Source organism: Scyliorhinus canicula, chromosome 11, assembly GCF_902713615.1.
Source record: "Scyliorhinus canicula chromosome 11, sScyCan1.1, whole genome shotgun sequence".
NCBI classification, from domain to species: Eukaryota; Metazoa; Chordata; class Chondrichthyes; order Carcharhiniformes; family Scyliorhinidae; genus Scyliorhinus; species Scyliorhinus canicula.
Window position 1 is genome coordinate 167,989,839 of NC_052156.1, and position 19,248 is coordinate 168,009,086.

Consider the following 19,248-nt stretch of genomic DNA (forward strand, 5'->3'; position numbering starts at 1 on the left):
AATAAAAAAAATGTAACATTTCCCAATCTATCAGAACCAATTCGTGCCATATATCATTGTTGTTTCCTTTATTAAGATTCAGGACCTTAGTATCAGAATGAACAATGTCACTCTCCATCTTGATGAACAATTATATCATGTTATGGTCACTTATTTCCCATGCGGGTGTCGCACAACTAGATTGTCAATGATTCCTTTCTGAATACACAGTACCCAGTCTAGGATGGCCTGTTCTCTAGTTGGTTCCCATACTTATTTGTCTAGAAAACAATTCCGTATACACTCCAGGAATTCCGAATCTATGGTATTGCGGCTAATTTGATTTGCCCAATCAATATGCAGATTAAAATCACTGATAATTACAGATGTTGCTATTCTTGGGAAGTTTGGAAGAATGATCACGCTCAGCATGGCATGCAGACAACAAAACTTTTGAACACTCTGACAAGCTGTCTGAAAAAGACCCGGAGAGCAGGTCAGAACTGCTGTGGTCGGTACAAGGGACAGATGCCATTAGAGCTGATTAAATAGAAAGATTTCCCATTGGTCAAAGAGAAGGAGTCCACAGTAAGAATGCTGGTGAATTTTTCCTGGTGGCCCACTGACCCACTTTATCCCCGTAACCCCACCTAACCTGTACATCATTGGACTGCAGGAGGAAACCCACGCAGACACGGGGAGAACGTGGAAAGTCGACACAGTCACCAAGGCTAGAATTGAACCCAGGTCATTTGCGCTGTGAGGCAACAGTGCGAACCATTGTTCCACCATGCCCCTGGGACAAGATATTAATAGGCTTTACTCAGAATTCTTAAAGACTGTGGAAGAGGACTTTCGGTCTCTGAATGTTCCGACTGAGTGAAAAGGAGAGATTTGAACCAATTTGAAGCTGGAAGTGAATAGTGGTCTATTTCATGTAATGACTGTAATGTGGAAAATGTAAATTAGAGATGTGGCTACTGGTGGCAATAAGACATTAATGAGGGTTAACGTATCTATAGTTATGAGCAGACGCAACCTTTTCAATGGAGACCAGCCACATTTCAAATGTTTTAATACTGAAGGGGCCAATGAGCGAATTTTGAAAAGATTAAGGGCATGAACTATCGGCCTTGCGCCCCACACTTGGGACAGAAAGAGGCCGGTAAATTGTGCAGAGGCTTCTCATGAGATTTACCAGCTTTGTTATACCTCACGAGTTCTAACGAGCTCTTGCAAGGCATCACGATCTGATCTAACGCATTGAGGTCGGGATCCAGATTTACATATTTAACGGAGGTGCCCACCCAGGTGGCCTCTTTCCCATGTCAGGGATCGGCCCAAGTGAGCCCTGCCTTTGTGAGGTGGGGTGCAAGGGGCTCGATGACCCCCTAATTGGTGAGTTGGGGTGTAGCAGGGGTCCGGAGTCTGTGGTGGGGGGAGGGGGGGGGGCTCTCTTGCTCTCCCTTCTTTCCTTTCCTTTCCATTCTTGCTTTCTATCCCCTCACAAAGACACTGTGGACTGCAGCTCCTGGTGCCTCCTGCTTTATTCTGGCCTGCCAGTGTCCTGCTCTGGATACCAGATCCAGACGCCCAGGCCCCACTCCCAGGCAGCTCTCCATTCTGGGCCCTTGGATACCTGGTCTTGGCTCCCAGCCCCATCCTTGGCTCCAAGCCCTAAGCTCACTGGGTTCTGAACTCACCACTGAAGGTATTTGTTTCCCTTCCAATCACAGATTGTTTTTCGCACATTTGCTGCTGATAGGCTCCTGCGCATGAAACATGAGAAAGATACAGCCTGTGATTGGAGGAGCTGACTCTTCCATTCAAACCTACCTGTCTGACCAGCATCTTGCAAACTGACTCTGGGGGCCTCACAGAGGGGCATTGCGGGCTGTATCTGGCCCTGGACAGCACATTGGACAAGCCTGGTTTATAATATTTGTTGCCTACTAAGTAATGTTTAGTCAATGTCAAATTTAGTTTGTTGCAGTAAAAGTCTTGAAACCTTGTTGTGTGATTCCTTTAAGTTGGTCACTGGGAATTCTATGGAGGTCATAACATAGGGGGATTCTGGGTGTCCTGCCAAATATTTATCCCTCAGTCTATAAAATAATTATCATTGACACATCTTTGCGTGAGAGAGTTTTACTGGATGAAACTAGGCTGTATTTCATATATAAAATATAAAAATATAGATATGATCACAATATATATATACACATCTATCACTGTGTTTCATGAAGTATATTTGAAGTGTAAAACACTTTGGGATGTCCTGAGGTTATGGAAGTCCTTATTTTCTTCTATATCTCTCCACCCCCACCCCTCCCACTCCCAACAGGACCACCTCCCCGAGCTTGGAAAGGAATCTCAAAAACCGCCTGCTGAACTTAAATAACTGAGCCCAGGGTCATTTCCAGTAAAACTCACCCAACCTAGCCCAATTGGGATTCCACCAAAAAGCAAAATCCAGGATGAAAAATCAGCCCTGTGTGGTGTTTCTGTGGATGCGACTCGTAAAGACACTTTTAGAAACATAATCCACGTGGGGGACTACGAACAACCAGCAAAGCAGAGTCAGTGAATTGTTAGATGAATTACTCCGAATAGGAGGAAGCTGACAGGTGGTGAGTAATTAGAGATGGATGATGCACAACACTGCAGTGAAGCAGAGTAATACCATCCCATATTACTGCTGCTCCAAAAGATTATAAATTTAAGCAGTTCATAGACATAGTTTTGCATTGCGAAGACACTCAAACTGCACTGTTCCTTTCCATTAGTTAGTCGGTCAATTCTCTGATGTACAGTGGGTGCAATATCTGAGTTACAGAGTGTTGCCTGAAGACCGAATGAGCAGCAAATTACAGGACCCAGCTGTCAGGTGACCTGCCCCTTCTATGCTCAAAAAACCCAGAGGGATGGATATGTACAAATGGTTGAGAAGGTAACCATGCACAGCCAATATTAGAAAAGGAGCACCTTTTCCAACCTGAATTCCAGTTTATCTCCCCCTGTCGCTACTTTAATCTTCATTCCGATCAAAAGCAGCCATCAGCACACAAATTGTTATAAATGTGCTGTATCTCCGAGTGGGGTATTTGCATATCTTGGTTAACAGGCTGGCTGAAACGTGCGCCAGACCTCTGCTACCACATAAAAACAAGGTGCAAACACTGAGACAATGTGATGTATTACCCTTCTTGCATGTGGCAGCATCCAGAGCTGCCGCAAGTTTTATTTAAAATGGAGCCCAACTAAAGGTTATCATTCACAGCAAATCTAATGGATCACCACAGGGTTTGAGCATGTGACCCAGCTGTTAGTCTTTAAAAATTGATAGATCACAAGTAGATCATCAAGGCTGACTTGTAATTCATTTCCATTTGGCTGGGAAGTCATTAACATTTGCTAGAGGGGCAATAAACAGTAAGTGCAATGAATTAGAATGACTTTGGTTATTTTCACATGAAAGGGCAAGTTAATTCAGCTTATTTTTTAACTCCACGGATGCTGGTGTAAATATTCAGTTTTGTTCCTTTCCATTTCGACAGTGAAGTATGTTTGTACATTTGACCATCTTTACGTACGCAACATTTACAGGACACGAAGCAGCCATTTACCTGCTCTGGGATGGTGTTTTTATTCCACACAGGCTCCTCCCACCCAGTTTCATCTCCCTTCATCAACATACCCTTCTATTCCTCTCTCTATTTGTCCAGTCTCCCCTTAAAGGCAGCTATGCAGTTAGCTGAAACCACTCCCCTGGGTTGGAAGTTCCACAGTCCCATCACTCTCTGCGTACAGCGTTTCTCCAGAATTCCTCAATGGATTGAACAGAACATATTTTACATTTACCACCCTCAGTTTTGGTCCTGGACTCTACTCTGTCATACCTCAATCAGATCTCCATCAGGTCACTTCTCAGTCTTGTCTTTTCTTTTTTTTTTAAACACACTTTATTCAAACTTGTATCAAAGTAGGTTACAGCAAATAAACACCCCGGGAAACATTCTTCCCAACTACACAGTTTGTACATATTTTTCTCCTTTTTCACACCCCCTCCCCATCACTCCCCCCCCTCCCCCCCCATCACCCCCCCCCCCCATCACCCCCCCATCACCCCCCCATCACCCCCCCATCACCCCCCCATCACCACCCCCCCATCACCCCCCCATCACCTCCCCCATCACCAGCACCCCCCCCCATCATAACCCCCCCCCACCCCCCATCACCCCCCCCCCCCCCCCCCCCCCCCCCCGCGACAAACAGCTCCTCAAACACGGTCACAAACATCCCCCACCTTTTCTCAAACCCCCCTGCAGAGCCCCTTAACCCAGACTTTATCTTCTCTAACCGCAGGAAGTCGTACAGGTCACCCAACCATGCTGCTAACCCCAGTGGCGATGCCGACCGCCACTCCAGCAAAATTCACCGCCGTGCAATCAGAGAGGCGAAGGGCAAGACATCGGCCTTCCTCCTCTCCATGAGCTCCGGCTTCTCTGAAACCCCAAATATCACCACCAAAGGGTCCGGGTCCACTCCCTCCTCCACTATCCAGGCTAAGACCGCGAACACTCCCACCCAGAATCTTCCCAATTTTTCACAACCCCAAAACATGTGTGCGTGATTCGCTGGCCCCCGCCCACACCCCTCACACTCATCTGCTACCCCTGAAAGAACCCACTCATTCTCGCCCATGTCATATGCACCCTGTGCACCACCTTAAACTGTATCAGGCTCATCCTTGCACAAGAGGAGGTCCCGTTTACCCTTCGCAGTGCCTCACTCCATACTCCCCAATTGATCTCCATTCCCAACTCCGCTTCCCATTTCTCCTTGGTCTTCACCACCTGCTCGCCTCCCTGCTCCCCCAGCCACTTATATATATCCCCAATTCTTCCCTCCCCTTCCACATCTGGAAGCAGCAGTCGCTCCAGTAGGGTGTATCCCGGCAACCTAGGGAACCCCTTCCAGACCTTTCGTGCAAAGTCCCTAACCTGTAGATACCTGAACTCACTATCCCTCGGCAGCTCTACCCTCTCCCTTAGCTCCTCCAGACTGGCGGACCCTTCCTCCAAATTCAAATCCCTCACCTTGACCAGCCCCACTTCCCTCCACCTCCTGTACACACTATCCCCCCCCCCCCCCCCCCCCCCCCCCCGGGGCTCAAACCCATGATTTCCACACAGCAGCGTTAGTATCGACATCCCTTCCACCCTAAAATGCCTCCTCAGCTGATTCCACATCTTCACCGTGGACTGCACCACTGGGCTCCCTGAATACCTACTCGGAGCCATTGGCAATGCTGCCGTCACCATAGCCCTCAAACTAGACCCCTTACAAGATTCCTCCTCCATCCTCACCCACTCTACCCCTTCTCCTTCCCACCACCGCCGCACCTTGTCCACATTCGCCGCCCAATAATAATGAAGCAAGTTTGGGAACGGCAACTCCCCCCCACCCCTTCTGCCTCTGTAGCAGGGTCCTCCCCACCCTCGGCACCTTCCCCCCCCTGCTGCCTCTGCCTCTGTAGCAGGGTCCTCCCCACCCTCGGCACCTTCCCCGCCAATACAAAGTCAGAAATGATCGTGTCCACTTTCCGAAAAAAGGCCTTTTGTATAAAGATCGGGAGAACTTGAAAGATAAACAAGAGCCTCGGCAGAATATTCATTTTCATCACGTGGACCCTCCCCGCCAACTTTAAGTGCAGTGTATCCCACCTCTTAAGATCCTCCCTGACCTCCTCCACCAGCTTCGTTAAGTTCCACTTATGGAGCCCCGTCCATTCCCTCGCTACCTGAATCCCCAAGTACCTAAACCTATCCCTCGCTACCGTAAATGGCATCCCCCCTAAATTAGCCCGCTGTGCCAGCTCATTCACCGGGAATACCTTGCTTTTCCCTACATTCAGCTTGTATCCCAAGAACCCGCCAAACCTCCCCAACAGGCCCATAATCCTTCCCATACTCTCCAATGGATCCGAAACATACAGCAAGAGATCATCGGCATAGGGTGACACCCGATGCTTCCTTTGTCCCCTCATTATCCCCCTGCCACTCTGCCGACCCCCTGAGAGCCATTGCCAATGGCTCTATGGCCAGCGCAAACAGCAGCGGTGACAGCAGGCACCCCTGCCTCGTACCCCTGTGTCAGTCAAAGCTTTGTGAGCTCATATCATTCGCCCTCATCTTCGCTCTTGGCGCCATATACAGCAACCGCACCCATACCACAAATCTCAGCCCAAACCCAAACCTTCCCAAAACTTCGAACAAGTACCGCCGCTCCACCCGATCAAATGATTTCTCCTCATCGGGGGACGCGAATCCTGCGATGCCAGCGACTGGAGAATCGGCACCAATGACCCCAATAGATGTGGTGCCAGGTCCGCCGCAAATTCCTCATAAAATTCTGCCGGGTACCCATCCGGACTAGGGGTCTTCCCCGACTTCACACCCCTGATACTATCCAGCACCTCCCTCAGCCCCAGGGGTTTCTCCAATGCCTGCCTACTTGCTTCCTTCACCTGGGGAAATTCCAGCTCATCCAGAAACCACCCCATGTCCCCCTCCTCTCCTCCTGGGTCTGCCCATAAAGTCCCTGATAATACTCTCTAAATGCCTCATTTATCTTCCCTGGCTCTGACACCACCTCCCCAGCTCAGTCTGGATCTTCAATATTTCCCTGGATGCAGCCTGCCTCCGCAGCTAGTGTGCAAGCATGCGACTCGCCTTTGCCCGATACTCGTATTGCACCCTTCTTGCCTGACACAGTTGTCCTTTCTCCCTCCCCGTTGTCAGCCTGTCAAATTGCCCCTGCAACCTTTTCCTCCTCGCCAATCCCTCCACGGTGGGCACCCTTGAATATTCCCTGTCCACCTCCACTATCTCGTTCACTAGACGGTCATGTTCCGCCCTCCTTTCCTTATTCGCACGAACCGTAAATGAGATCATTTCTCCCCAGACCGCTGCCTTCAGTGCTTCCCAAAAAATGCCCGCCAATACCTCCCCATTCTGATTGAACTCCACATAACCGCTAATCGCCAACCGCACCTTATCACAAAAACCTCACCCGCCAACCCTGAGTCAAATCTCCACCCCGGCCTCTTGTCATGTGAGAGAACCATTAAGAAATGGGTGTTTATCACTGATGTCAGAGTGTGGGTGGGACTGGGCTGTCTGTCAGCTTTTTACTTTCGTTTTAGGCTGTTTGCTGCAGGGTGTGTTTTCGTTTCATTTTCAGTGTTGGAGCTGAAGCCAGACAAAGCAGGTGTGCTGTTGATCTCTCTGCCATGAAAAGACTATCTCTTGATCATTTGGTGAATTCGGAATTATAAATGTTCTCAGTAGTGAATGTAAACCTGATGTGCTTCTGTTAAAAGGTGTTTCTTTTGTGTTCTGGATGTTGTTTGGGAAGTTATTAAGGATTACTTAGTGTTGTATTCTTTGGGGGTTGTATTTGAATTGATGGTTGCTATGATGTTCACTGTATGTTTTAAAAAGGTTAACTTGAGTTCATAGAATAAACATTATTTTGCTTTAAAAAATACTTTTCGATTTCTGTTGTACCACACCTGTAGAGTGGGCCATGTGCTCCCCATACCTCAATCTATTCAAAGTTGTGGGTTAGGTGAACTCCATGCTACACTTTGAGGTTCTCTAAACCCTGGCCCATAACCCTCTGCTCTCGTCCCGTGCTGAACCGAATATCCAGCCAGTGGGGTGCATGGTCCGAGATAACTATCCCCACATACTCTGCCCCCTCCACCCCAACCAAAATCTCCCTCTCACTAAAAGTAATCAATCCTCGAATACACCTTATAGACGTGTGAAAAGAAAGAATACTCCCTTCCCCCTGGGTTCTGAAAGTGCCATGGATCCACCATACCCATCCTCTCCATAAACCCCCCCCCCCCCCCCAGCTCCCTTGCCATTCGTACCCTACCCATCGACCTGGGGCTCGATCTATCCACCCTCGGCTCCAGGACACAGTTAGAATCTCCTCCCATGATCAACTGGTGCGTGGCCAAATCTGGGATTGCTGCCAGCAACCCCCTCATAAAACCCACATTATCCCAATTTGGGGCATACACATTTACCAACACTACCGGTGCCCCTTCCAATACCCCACTCACAATCACATATCTCCCACCTGGATCCCTCACCTCCTTCACACTCACAAATCCCATTTTTTTGCTCATTATAATCGCCACACCCCTCAATTTCAAATCAAACCCCGAGTGAAAATCCTGCCCGACCCACCCCTTCCTTAACCTAACCTGGTCCTTCACACGGAGGTGTGTCTCCTGCAAAATGACCATCCCCCGCTTTCAAGCTCCTGAGGTGCGCGAACACCCGTGAACTTTTAACCGGCCCATTCAGTCTCCGGACGTTCCACGTTACCAACCTTACCGGAGGCTTGCACCTCCAATCCCCTCTACCGTCCATCATCTTCCCCACTTACCTCCTGCCCCTTTAATTCCACTCTGTACCTAGCCCATCCCAGATGGCCCCTTTCTTCGCCCTTGTCCATGTCATATCTCACCCCCTGCCGCGTCGCAGAACCCCCCCCCCAGCTTTTACCTTTCCCCTTCTTCCCGCCCCACTTCCCCTTTCCCCCCTCCCCCCGGCCTTCTCCCCTATCCACCTCACTTCCGTTCACCAGCATAACCTGCTAGCGCGGCTGGCCCTGCCCAAAGGAACATTCTAATGACCCCCCCCCCCCCACTTCAGCTCAAAGAAGGTGGCCTCCTGCTGGCCTCACCCTCCCCCACCCAAACAAGGACTTCTCCTGAACTCCAGGTAGCCTTCTCCAAAAGCAAACAAATAGATGTCAAACACAAACAGCCCCATAAAACACGAGGGGGGAGGGGGGGTGGGAACATCCATCCCCACATAAACTTTTCATCCCTATAACTCCTTACAATCTCAACATTGAACAAAACCCATCCCCCCCCCCCCCACACAAACAAAGGCGAAAATCCCCGAATCCCTACACCTACTTCAAACATGCTCCCGACCATTACATAATGCCAGCACCCCGGTTCCCAAGCATTGTCCACTCAGTTCTCCCCCAGTTTATGCTCCTTGATGAAGTCTTTGGCCGCTTCTGAGGTCTCAAAATAATACTCCCGGCCTCTGAACGTCACCCAGAATTTTGCCGGGTAGAGTACCCCAAACCTGATCTGCCGCTGGTACAGCACCGCCTTGGCCTTGTTGAAACCTGCCCGCCGTTTTGCAAACTCGGCCCCGATGCCCTGATAATTCTGGACATTATTTCCCTCCCAGTCGCAGCTACGCTTCTCCCTGGCCCACCGTAGAATTTTCTCTTTCTCCACAAATTTATGGAATCTCACGATCACCGCTCGCGGCGGCTCCCCAGCTCTAGGCTTTTGCCTCAGGGATCTATGCGCTCGGCCCACTTCAGGTGCCTTATCCAGCACCACTTCTGCCACCAGTCCCGCCAGCATCCTCGAGACGTACCTCGTGGCACTCACACCTTCCACTCCTTTGGGCAGGCCCACTATTCACAGGTTCTGTCTTCTCGAGGTATTCTCCTGCTCCTCCACCTTTGCCCTCAGCGTTTTGCAAAGGTCTCCTAGGAGCCCCACCTCCACCTCCATCTCCAGAGCCACCACGCGATCGCTGTGGTCCGAGATCACTCCTTCAATCTCCCGAATCTGTGACCCCTGCATCTCCAAACGCCTCTCCATCCGCTCCAAAGTACTCTTCAGGGGTACCACAGCTTCTGCAATGGCCTTTGCATGATCCTCATGCATTACTTTCCTCTGTTTATGGAATTCCTCCTTAATACAAGTCATCAGTTCCTGTATCTGGGGCCTTGCAGCTTGCCCCTCCCCCGCCTGCATGCTGGAAGAGACTGTCTGTGAAGCACAAGACTGTTTCAACTTTCCAGCCAAACTTCTCAGTTTTCTGCCGGGTCCGGTGATCAGAAGTCATACCATTCCAGGGGTAAACTACTCCTCTAACATTCACATACGCCTTTTCATCAAAATTCCACCTGGATCTGGGTAAAAAGAGCCCTTTTCTGTGACTTTGAACTCGAACAGCCCTTTATGTGACCAATCACTCCATGGGCACAAGCGGAAGTGAGCCTTGTCTTTTCTAGAGAAAAGGCCCCAAGCCTATTTGTTCTTCCCTGATAGGAATAGGCCGGGACTCTCCATCCCTTCTCGCTGGTGGTATTCTCTGGCTTTGCTGCAGTGAGTGGAGGTTTAGTTGAGCACTAGATTCTCCATTCTCGCTGGCAGGGGTGGCGAGGCTGGACTCAGATCAGAGAATCCAGGACATAACTTCTTGGTTCTGGAAACAGCCATGGATGTTCCAGATCAAAGGTGTTGAACTAACATCAAAAACAATGATTGTTAGTTGCTGGGGAGTGCAGGACTTGATTGTTGCTGAAAAAATGCATGCTGTCAAAGTTTATCATCTTACATTCATCAGAACAGTGGTAAAAATAGCAAGTTTCAGAGGGAACAGCAATGTTTTACTACATGAGAGGAGGGTGCTGATTGGTTGGAAAGTAGATTCTAATTGGTAGGCGCATTGCCATGGAGAATGCATCAGAGAGCAGTTAACTGCCAAGCTTTTGTTTCAATTAAAACCAGACAGATTGACTCTAACTGGTCAGGGCATTATCTTGGGGAATGAACCAGGGAATGGCTGTCCCCTGAAGCTTTTGTTGAGCTGAAAAAGGAGCAATTTGTGGACATGTTCTGTTTGCAAAGGGCAGCACCTTGTGTTTAAATATACTTAGTTTCTAACACATGTGAATGAGCCACACAGCCTGCCTCACTGCTAAACTTCAATTTGAGTAATTCTCAGGACAAAAAGGATTTTAGTAAGTGGTGTCCAATCCTGGAATCACATCATGATGTGCGTACTCATGCTAGATACTACATATATTCACAAACAGAGCTTTTCAAAACAGAGAATGTCCATTTATTGCACATTTTTAACTAAATTATGCCTTGATCAATCAGAGTTGATCTGTCGCGTTGTAATTTAAAATCCTTTCCCAGGTCAACATGCCCGGAATCAAGGTTCCAGTCACTCAAATGCAACTCCGCTGGGCAGCACATTTCATTTGATACAAGAGTAAAATTCTCCACATCTGTTCTTCAGCTGATCTTTGTGACCTGAACAGAGACAACTCAGTGAACTGTGATGAGAAATATCTTTATGAGGTTAACTGTATCCTGAAATGCAGAGGGTGAAATTCTCCCATCCTGAGGCTAAATCCCACGGTGGTGTGGGAACGTGGGGCGTTTCCTGCTGTGGGGATCAGCGGGATCATGCCAAATCTTCCGGCACCCACCTCATTCTCCCAGGGGTGATGCACCCTATTCCGTGGCGAGGGCGGCCTGAAGCCGTCCGGTCTGTCATTGTACCCGGGCACCATATTGAAAAGGCGCCAACATCACTGACTCATTACTCAACCAGGAAGAGGGACCTTCAGAAAATGAAGCTAGCTCTCCTGAGAACGAATATGGACCTCCCGAGAAAGCAGGAAATGCAGCAATATTCTGAGGCTGGAAGATCCACCTCCCCCCAGCCATGCTGTGCTGTTGCAGGATTCAGCATTGCCGGAAGCATCCATCCTTAAATCCAGAGGCAGCCCAGGTGTTGCTCAGGTGAATCCCAACATCAGCACGCCACGTTGTTCCAAATGTGTTTCATGCCAATGTGGTTTGCTGCCGGCATCGTGAGGAATCTGCGCAGGGCCTTCATTTGCATCCCATCAGTAGTATACAAATCAGTTTCACGGCCTCCTGCCAACCTCAACAAGCAGATCATTGCACAGCAAAGAATACTTGGAGGGAACATTGATGCTTGAACCCTTGTTGTTTCCACATAACCCTGCATTTTAAAAAAAATTCAAGAATATATATCCAATTCCCATCTGAAAGTTATTATTCAATCTGCTTCCAGCACCTTCCAGACAGGGCATTCCAGATCATAACAACTCACTGAATAAAAATAATTCTCAGCTTTACATTATTTTTTTTGCCAAGTTGGCTCAGAATACACAAATAATCACATTTTTGGACCTTTGAGAGTGATTTTGTTTGAATTGGTTTGTTGTATCTGTGCATGTTTTTTTGGGCATTCCAATAATCTGCAATATGTTTCTCTGTTCCAGTGCGTGCTGCTCTCTGTTAGTCACACTAAAAATCCCATTTGCACAAAAGTGAATGTTCAGTAAACCCCCATGAATTGGTTTGAGCCTAATTTCACTTCCACTTTCCTCAAATCGTTCCGGAAAAGTTCATACTTGAGGTGAAGTGGAAAAAAAGACTTACAAAGAGATAATATGAGAATAGAATGACGGTTTACATAGAGAGATTTAGGGTTTCCTTCTACAGGCATGTAAATAAAAGATGATAAAAGGTGGAGTGGGTCCCATTGAGGACAAAGTGAGTTGTATATGTTCAGAGGTACAGGGTATGGCTGGACTATTTTTATCAGTGATTACTCAGTGTTGACAAAGTAACGTGAGACGCATGGGGCGGGATTCTCCCCTACCCGGCGGGGCGAGGGTCCCGGCGTAGCGGAGTGGCGCCAACCATTCCGGCGTCGAGCCTCCCCAAAGGTGCGGAATTCTCCGCACCTTTAGGCGCCAAGCCCTCACATTGAGGGGCTAGGCCCGCGCCAGAGCGGTTGGCACCACACCAACTGGCGGCCAAACCGGCTCCAGCGGCCTTTGACGCCCGCCGCCCGCCGCCGGAGCTGGCCGCCGGTGCGTCAGCTGCTGCTGACGTCACCACCGGCACATGCGCGCTGGGGGATTCTCTTCCGCCTCCGCCATGGTGGAGGCCGTGGTGGCGGCTGAAGAAAAAAAGTGCCCCCACAGCACTGGCCCGCCCTCCGATCGGTGGGCCCCGATCGCGGGCCTGGCCACCGTGGGGGCACCCCCCGGGGTCCGATCGCCCCGCGCCCCCCCACGATCCCGGGGGCCCGGGGGCCCGCTCGTGCCGCCGATCCCGCCGCCACCAGAGGTGGTTCAAACCACGGTGGTGGGAGAGGCCTCCCAGCGGCGGGACTTCGGCCCATCGCGGGCCGGAGAATCGCCGCAGGGGGTTCGCCGATCGGCGGATGGTGTTTCCCGCCCCCGCCAATTCCCGGGTGGCAGAGAATTTCTGCCACGGCGGAGGCAGGATTTACGGCGACCCCGGGCGATTCTCCGACCCTGCGTGGGGGTCGGAGAATTTCGCCCCATTATGATGTGAACATAGAACACAGAACATAGAACAGTACAGCTCAGTACAGGCCCTTCGGCCCTCAATCTTGTGCCGACCATTTATCCTAATCTAAGATCAACCTAACCTACACCCATTTAATTTATTGCTGACCATGTGCCTGTTCAAGAGTCGCTTAAATGTCCTTAATGACTGACTCCACCACCTCTGCTGGCAGTGCATTCCACGCACCCACCATCTCTGACATCTCCCCTATACCTTCCTCCAATCACCTTAAAATTATGTCCCCCTCATGACAGCCATTTCCACTCTGGGGAAAAAGTCCTTGGCTATCCACTCTATCCATGCCTCTCATCACCTTGTACACCTTTATCAAGTCACCTCTCTATCTTCTCTGTTCCAGTGAGAAAAGCCCCAGCTCCCTCAACCTTGCTTCATAAGACATGCCCTCCAGTCTAGGCAGCATCCTGGTAAATCTCCTCTGCACCCTCTTCAAAGCATCCACATCCTTCCTATAATGAGGTGACCAGAACTGGACACAATATTTCAAGTGTAGTATAACCAAGGGTTTATAAAGCTGCAGCAAAACCTCACGGCTCTTAAACTGATTCCCCCTGTTAATGAAAGCCAACAGACCATTTTCCTTCTTAACAGTCCTGTCAACCTGGGTGGCAACCTATGTACATAGACTCCAAGATCCCTCTGTTCCTCCACACTTCCAAGAATCCTGCCTTTAACCCTGTATTCAGCATTCAAATTTGACCTTCCAAAATGAATCACTTCACATTTATCTAGGTTGAACTCCATCTGCCATTTCTCAGCCCAGCTCTGCATCCTGTCAATGTCCAGTTATAACCTGCAACAGCCCTCAACACTATCTACAACTCCACCAACCTTTGTGTCATTGGCAAACTTACTAACCCATCCTTCCACTTCCTCATCCAAGTCATTCATAAAAACCACAAAGAGCAGAGGTCCCAGAACAGCATGGTAACATAGGGGCAGCACAGTAGCATAGTGGGTAGCACAATTGCTTCACAGCTCCAGGGTCCCAGGTTGAATTCCTGGCTGGGTCACTGTCTGTGCGAAGTCTGCACGTCCTCCCCGTGTCTGCATGGGTTTCCTCCGGGAGCTCCAGTTTCCTCCTACAGTCCAAAGATGTGCGGGTTAGGTGGATTGGCCATGCTAAATTGCCCTTAGTGTCCCAAAAAGGCTAAGTGGGGGTTGCTGGGTTGCGGGGATAGGGTAGATACGTGGGCTTGAGTTGGTTGCTCTTTGTAAGGGCCGGTGCAGACTCGATAGGCCGAATGGCCTCCTTCTGCACTGCAAATTCTATGAAAACAGATCTCTGTGGGACACCACTGGGCACGGACCTCCAGGCTTCAAAGGCTGGCTCTGCTTGGAGTGGATAAGTCACCAGATCTGGATGTCTTGCATCCCAGGTTGCTGAACAGAGTGGGGTTGGAGATAACGGGAGGCCTTTCCATAATCCTCCAATCTTCCCTAGATTCCAGGGGAGGTGCCTGATGATTGGAGGGTGGAAATTGTGACACACCTGTTCAAGGAAGGGTGTGAGGACAAAGGGCAATCTGACAGGTTTTAGAAAAAATAATCTAATGAAAGATCAGCAGACACTTGGAGAGATTTGAATCTATTAAGGGCATTCAGCATAGTTGGTAAAAGGAGGATTGTACTTGGCTAATCAAATTGAATTCTTTGAAGTGACAGAGAACACTACAGAAGGTAAAACAATGTTGTCTCTATGGGTTTTAAGAAAGCATTTGACAAAGTACCAGATGAAAGGCTGGTTAACAAAACTCACAAGAGATATTGAAGCTTTGATTTAAAAAATTGGGACAGAAAACAGCAAGGCAGAGTAAATGGATGTTTCTCAGGCTGGTAGATGATCGGATTTGGCTGGGGTCAGTGGAGAGAGAGGGGCACACAGACACACGACGATGCCTGAGTAAGACATTGCCGAGTGAATAGTTGTGAATTTGGTTCAGGTGGGAATTTGATGCAGAGGGGCAGAGTGGCAGCACGGTAGCACAGTGGTTAGCACTGTTGCTTCACATCACCAGGATTCCAGGTACGATTCCCGGCTTGGGTCACTGTCTGTGCAGAATCTGCACGTTCTCCCTGTGTCTGCGTGGGTTTCCTCCGGGTGCTCCAGTTTCATCCCACAAGACCCGAAAGACATGCTGTCAGGTCATTTAGACATTCTGAATTCTCCCTCTGTGTACCCGAACAGGAGCCGGAATGTGGCGACTAGGGGCTTTTCACACTAACATCATCGCACAATCTTCATTGTGACAATAAAGGTTATTATTATTATTAAGAGGGGCTCCTTCTTCTACTTTTTCTCAGCCTCCAGTTGTTGGAGAGTTTTCTTCCTTGGCTCAATGCTAGGTGAGTGCAACTTTCAATTACTCGATCTGTGTAAATTATTAACTAATTAAATAAATGAGGTTGGGCTGAAATGGCAGGGCTGGTGATGTGCTAGGAAATGTGGGAATCTGTGGAAATCCCTGCAATCCTGGACAACCATATCTGCATAAAGTGGCTGCAATGTAGGCAGATTTGCTGGGGTGGGGTCTGAGTTGTGGACATGTAGAGCATCAGGAAGGGGGACACTTTCTGTCAGGAGACAGCCTCTCACTCCCCTTGGGTTATACGGAACTTTAGAGTTGGTCAGTGATGAGGGACAGGAGGATGTGACTGTGAGTCAGGTAGGTGGGGAACCAGCCTGCAGTAATGGAGGAGACTCAGCTCTTGACTTTCTTCAGTAGGTATGATGTGTTGTCATTGAGTATGTTCAAAGTAGAGGTTGATAGATTTCCAGGTACCAATGACGTCAAGGGATACGGGGAAAGTGCGGGAAGATTGAGTTATGATGTAATCAAATGGTGGAGCGGTCTCGATGGACAGAATGGCCTACCCCTCATCCTATATTCCTCTGTTGCTGTGTTCAGATCACTGCTTCTTCTGATGCATACAAGTGACGTGGTTATTAGAATATAAAGTAACATTTCAACATTTGCTCTGGATTTTGAACTTGGAGTTTCTTTTATTCAGTAGTGCGCCAACATCTATCACCACTTGTTGCCCTTGAACTGAGTGAATTGCTAGGCAATTCCAGAGGGCGTGTAAGAGTCAACCACATTATTGTTGATCTGGAGTCACCTGGAGGCCAGACTAGGTGAGGGCGGCAGATGTCCTTCCCCAAAGGACATTAGTAAATCTTTGCTTGCCTTTGAACTTCTTATGGATCAGTCGGATGTTCTCTAATTGCCTTTCTCAAAGGCAGTTCAGGATGGTCAATAAATGTTAGCCTACCCAGTGATGTTCACACCCCCTGAATGAATAAATATTTAAACATAGTTTTTACACATCCTCAATTCCCTTTACTCCAACATGAGTAGCAATGCCTTCAGCTACCTATGCTCTATGACTTGGAATTCTGTCTGTAATACTCTCCACCTCACTATCTACACGTCCTCTTTATGACATTCCTCAAGGTTTAGCCACCTGTATTACATGTTTTTGATAATGCTCCTGTGAAGTGTTTTGGGATTCTTAACGATATTAAAGGCACTATGTAATTGCAAATTGTTGTTGTTTCTGATCTTTGTGTTTGTCATGTTTGAAAATTTAGTTGAGCAGTGGTGGAAGGAAAAAGCTTGACCCCAGTGACCCTGACGAGGGAGAGAAAACTGCCCCGTGGTTCCCCCAGTTGACTGCTGACTAATGATCCTTACTGGAATATTTTTAAAAAAAATTTAGATTACCCAATTATTTTTTCCAATTAAGGGGCAATTTAGCGTGGCCAATCCACCTACTCTGCACATTTTTGGGTTGTGGGGGCGAAACTCACGCAGACACGGGGAGAACGTGCAAACTCCACACGGACAGTGACCCAGGGCCGGGATTGAACCTGGGACCTCAGCGCCGTGAGGCGGTTGTGCTAACCACTAGGCCACCATGCTGCCCATCCTTACTGGAATATGATTGTGTTGGGAAGCTGGCTGAGGACAGGTTCAAGCTGGCCTGGACTCTGATACCCCACATGGTTGAATAGCGGCTGATACTCCCACATGGAGAATGGCCATTTGAGTATTGGATCAAAAATCAAGCAGTGTCGGTAGAACCTTACCCCAGCACATGTAAGTACCTTGAATAAGAAGGAAACTGGATGAAATGAACTATAAAACTATTTAAAAATGGCATTTATGTTGATACGTGGGAAATAGAGACACCATCTTGGAATTATTGCTGGTTGATGGTGAGTAAAATATTTTTCAATATTCACTTGAGTCAAATCAGGAGGAATGTATGTGGTCTTTTATTTCAGCTTATTACTTCACAGATGGATCTACTCAAGGGTTCCATATAAATAGGATTTAGGAGGCTGTACATTTTTACCACATGTGTGGGATAAAATCAGTGGGGGGTTGGCATAACATTGGTGAGAAAACAACATCCCAACTAATTCTACAAAGCACATGGCAATTAAAACAGCAGTGACCTCTCGATTTCCTGAAGTGTGTCATGTCACACATCAGAAGCGCAGCACCTGCTGCTGTCCACTTCATTAATTCCCATGTGAAAATGAAGAAAACTTCAGCTTGAAAAAAACCCCTTAGAGAGTAAAGAGAGAGGCACAGTGGCTCTGGACCTGGAACGCCCTGACTTGTCAGTAACGTTCTGATAACCCATTCATAGTTTTGAGGTCACCATTATGTCTTTACTGAACTGCAGGAAAAGCTCTGTGACACTGCAGCTTAACAATTATCCCCTGTACACACTGCTAGTTTATCTATTAAGCGCTTTATCTAATAGTAATCAGAATTGTAGCAAATGTTCAAGTCAAAAAACTTGAACAAAACCGATTACAGGTTGCTGGTCAAGGGGTGAAGGTATTTAAATCTGAGGGCGTTTGGTAACATAGGAACTGACCTAGAATAGTTAAAGGTTAGTTTTTGCCCCAAATCCTTCTTTAATTTTCATCATGTGGTTAAATTCCCATTTACTCAGTGTGATCTGAAAGATAGTGGGCGAAATTCTCCCAAAACGGGAAAAATCGTCAAACCGCCGTAAAACCCGGGCGGGTTTTACGGCATCGCGCCCCTTCCCGACGGGGGACCGATTCTGGTCCCCCGTCGGGGCTAGCAGCCCGACGTCGGAGGCTCCGACAAGTCGGGCTTAACGAAAATCGTTAAACCCGCTTGTCGGACTTAGCGCCGGCTGACGCGTCATATGACGTCAGCCGCGCATGCGCAGGTGGGAAGACGCCACCCGCGCATGCGCGGGTGACGTCATCGCGTTTTTGCGCGAAACCCGCGCATGCGCGGTCCGGGTTGCCCCTCAGCCGCCCCGCGTATTGATACTGCGGGGCGGCGGAAGGACAAATAGTGCGCGGGCATCGGGCCCGCTGCCCGCGATCGGTGGGCACCGATCGCGGGCCCATGGCACCCTTGGCACGGCCGTGGTACTGCCGTGCCAATCGGTGCCATGGTTATTTTTTTCCAGGTGGTCACGACGTTTTACGAACGGCAGGACCAGGTGTGTTTGCCGTTCGTAAAAAGGTCGTAAAGGGCTGGGACTTCGGCCCTTCTAACAGCTGTGAATCGCTGCCGGCCGTAAAAAAACGGCGGCAGCGATTCGTGTCGGGATTTCGGCGGGGGGGTGGGAGAATAGCGGGAGGGCGTCAAAAAAGTCGGGAAGGCCCTCCCGCTATTCTCCCACCCGTCGTGGGGGGCGGAGAATTTCGCCCAGTGTGAGTGAAAGTCCCTTGGTCGTATCGGAGAAAATTCTTTAAAAAGCACAATCTAAAGCCGAACACAGTCAATGCAAATTCCAGTGGGCTGGAAAAGCCAATGGGGACGGAGAACTTAGCGGGAGCCCTCAATGGCTTTCACGTTGGTGGGACATTATCCCTGCCTCCCGTCAATGACGGGAATCCCTTTAACATGCATTTCTGGGCTTGCCCACTGTATTGTCGCCCCCTACACCGGTGTAACGTTATGCTGGCAGGGTCTATAATAATA